The sequence below is a fragment of the Melospiza melodia genome, chromosome 7 (genome assembly GCF_035770615.1).
Source record: "Melospiza melodia melodia isolate bMelMel2 chromosome 7, bMelMel2.pri, whole genome shotgun sequence".
Classification (NCBI taxonomy): Eukaryota; Metazoa; Chordata; class Aves; order Passeriformes; family Passerellidae; genus Melospiza; species Melospiza melodia.
Genome location: NC_086200.1, coordinates 13,402,501 through 13,405,889, shown reverse-complemented (window position 1 = coordinate 13,405,889; position 3,389 = coordinate 13,402,501). Strand labels below are relative to the sequence as shown.

At 36.7% G+C, this 3,389-nt stretch overlaps 1 long non-coding RNA gene across 2 annotated transcripts; it reads right to left on the bottom strand.

Moving 5' to 3' along the window:
* Positions 1-242: 242 nt before the first annotated feature.
* On the bottom strand, positions 243-3,055 carry LOC134420511 (uncharacterized). Of its 2 annotated transcripts, XR_010028373.1 has the most exons (4): positions 2,831-3,055; positions 1,470-1,614; positions 1,092-1,178; positions 243-1,006 (listed from the first exon to the last, which is right to left on the bottom strand). It is a non-coding gene; the product is annotated as an uncharacterized LOC134420511 (long non-coding RNA). The 2 variants fall into 2 exon arrangements; XR_010028374.1 differs by lacking the exon at positions 1,092-1,178 and having other exon boundaries at positions 2,831-3,054.
* Positions 3,056-3,389: the final 334 nt, after the last annotated feature.

The window sequence follows — 3,389 nt, the reverse complement described above, 5'->3', positions numbered from 1 at the left end:
CCTTGAGACTGAGAAATGAAGAGCCCTGACTCCTTCTTCAAGCACCAGACTGGGAAAAGAGACTTTGGAACTTTTCTCAGGGTCACTCTGACCAGCCAGAGATCCTGACAAAGATTAACCAAGGATTAATACAGAAATAGATGTTCTAATCTATCCTTGCAGTTCTGCTGGTCCCTAGGAAGGCTGGTGGGTGATTTATGTCCGTGTTCAAATATTTAAAGCAACAACAAATAGTCCCACACTTTATATTTCAGATAAACAATTTAATGGCATCTTAACATTGGTTTCACAATCTTATAACGTGCATATTTTACTCCTTGTGAAGCTGAAATCTTTTTAAATACAAGTAATTCTACTGAAATTTTAGAAGTTTCGAAACCATTTTAACATACTGAAAACAAAACAGTCTAAAAAGACAGGTCTAACAGCCATTAAAATGCAGGAAAAAGCAAGAGGACTTCAGGTAAAAGAACATTCATTTAACAGCTACATTTCTTCCACTAAGTAGTTATATGTTAAGAAAAACAGAGTAAATGTAAAAGAACAGAAGTTCTTTGAAACCAGAATTTCTAATGCCAGAAACAGCTTTGAAACAACTTTCTGTGTAGTTCTATTTATTTCCAAATTTAAAATTGGCAAATTTGTGTCCCAACATTTTGAAGCACAAGGGAGGAAAGGTGGAAGATGTTCTGCAGGGGTTGCAGTTATAGATCTATAAAGTTTATATGTGTAAAGGAATGAACACAGTATTAAACACACTGAGTATGACAGAAAAATGCAACAAAGCACCAACTCTGAGAGAAAAACAGCCCTGCAAGCAATGCCAGGGCACTGGGCATTTCTGGATTTTTAGCAAAGAGCATCTTTACAGCATCTTTACAGCATCTTTAATTTTCCTTTTCCTGTCCATTTTGGAGAGCACAGTCCAGCCCGCCTCGCACATCCTCCTCATGGTTTTGAGTTTCAGAGCAGAGCCTGGAGATTTCACACTGCATGGAGCTGGGCTCTAGGAAGGAAAATAAAGCCATCCTTTCGTTTCTGTAAACAATCTGATTAACTGCTTGGTTTAATCTTAGGAAAGGCTAACATACCTTTTTTGGTGCTGTGGAATGTAACTGTGAAGCTTGTGGATAATCTTTGTACAAATTTTTAAACATTTCTTCTTCCGAGACTATGCTCTAATAAATTAAAAAGTTACTTAGTCACACTATATTAAAAATACTTTTTCTTTCCCCCTAAGGATATTAGACTATGAAAAAAAAGATGTCATTATGAGGCATAACAGTTCAATAAAAAGAATGTTAATTATATACATACAATGACAATTCCAGAAAGAACCAATAAATTAAAAATATACACATAAATATTGGCTGGAATGTGGAAGCCCAAACTCTTTATTTCCATTCTCAGCCCCAGCAGTGAGAGCTGCTCAGAGCTGCTCAGCACATGATTTGTTCTCTGGCTCTTACCAGGAGGTCAGTGTGCTCAGAGCTGTCTGACTCAGTGTCCAGCTGCACAAGCACTTTCTGCTTTTTCCTGCTGCTCTGCCCTGCAGGCAGGTTTGTGCTTCTTCCACTCTGCATTTTATCCATTGGAGGAGTCTTTATAACACGTCTGGGAAAGAAAATGTTTCTCTTTTTAGATTATATTTTATGGGGTAAGTATGGAATCTAAAGCCAAACTCAGGACCCAGTTTACAGTCTGAGTGTCCCAGAATTCACCTGAGAGAAATGGTGGAACTCTGATCTTTCCATCCAAACATGAAGCAAAGACCCAAACAAAGTGGGGTGGGGTGGAAATATAATTTTTTATATTATTTTTGTTGCCAAATGAGGAGAATGAAGGGGAAGCTATGGAAGAGCTGAGTTTCATGGCACATGGTATTTAAGTTCTCCGTGCTTATCTGCAGAAATTCAGGTTATTCTGAACTGTAGCCACTACATTGGACTCTATCAAACATCAAAGAAAATGGGAACAAACAAAACTGCAGGAAAAGGCTTTCAGAGAAAGATTGATAGCTACATCAAGATTGGTGTTATTTAAAATAGTCTTTTCACTAGAAGTGAAACTGAGAAGCATTGAATGGTCCAGTGCAGTCCTTTTTTAGACAGATAACATCAAAATGGTGCTGGATTCCATTGTTCCAATGTGAAAACCACAAGTGAACTCCTGACAGGGAAGAAGGGTGAGTTCTGCAATCAGGACTACTTTGATACTTTGACCATTTTTACAGCTGTATCAGCTTTTTTTTCTTTCATAGAGGAAAAGTGCCTTTACAAATGGACACTTTTAAAGACTAAGTAAATCAGTTCTAGAGACATTAAAAAATCAACAGCTGAGCAAGAAAAATTACACATTGGGAGAGTCCTTCCAGAAACTGCTGTCTAATATCTCCATGGAATGGTGTGACCCTTTAAAATCCCTTCTTGTCCCAGGGGGAAAAAAATCATCTACAGAGAAGTAAGAAATATAGGCAGAAAAATGCAACAAGAAAAATTCACTGTTAGGAGTTACAAAACTTCAATGTTGGACTGCCCAAGAGGCTTCCTGTACTGAAGGAGGCATTTTTTATTTTTATTTTAATTTTTTTTTATTTCAGGAATATAATTTGGAGATTTTCTATTTTTACATGAATAGATTCACTGTATAGATCTAAACAAGGTTTAGGAGTCAGGAACATAAATTTGTATTTTCTATAATTTAAAAAGATTGAAGTCAAAAGCATTCCAATGTCTTTTGTTGAATGCAAATAAATTCTCATGGCACTTCAATTGATTCTACAAATATAAATATTACCAAATTGTAGAAGCAATTTAAAAGTTAAAGTTACCTTGTGTTTCTTTTCACTGTCAGGAATCACACTGCCAGAGTGCTCTTTTACAAGATTCTCCTACAAAAGAGTTATGTGACAGCAAGGAAATATTGATTTGAATTCAGTTGTTAAAAATCTTCTTGGTGTAATTACAGAGCACAGTCTACAATCGCAGACTGCTACAAAGTTCACACAAAAATATGACCAGGTTTGGTACAACCCCAGCAAGCAAAAGTCACTGAAAAACTTTACAGTTTAGGGAACGTTTTTGCTTTAGCTAGTTAAAATTAACTAAAATAAAGGAGAGTTTTTCTTTGTTGTTTGTTTATTTGTATGTAATCTATAATCACAGACTGTTACAAAGTTCACACAAACACATGACCAGATTTAGCACAACCCCAGCATTCCAAAGTCACTGTTTTTCTGTTCAGTTTCATTTCTTACCCAGCTCCTCCCACAGCACAAGCCCAGGCCACACCTCTCACCCCCGCTGCTCAGTGAAAAAAAAAACTCCACCTTTTCTTCCATTTCTGCTCTCAGCTGTTCCTTAAGAGATGACAGTTCCCGTTTCAAACAT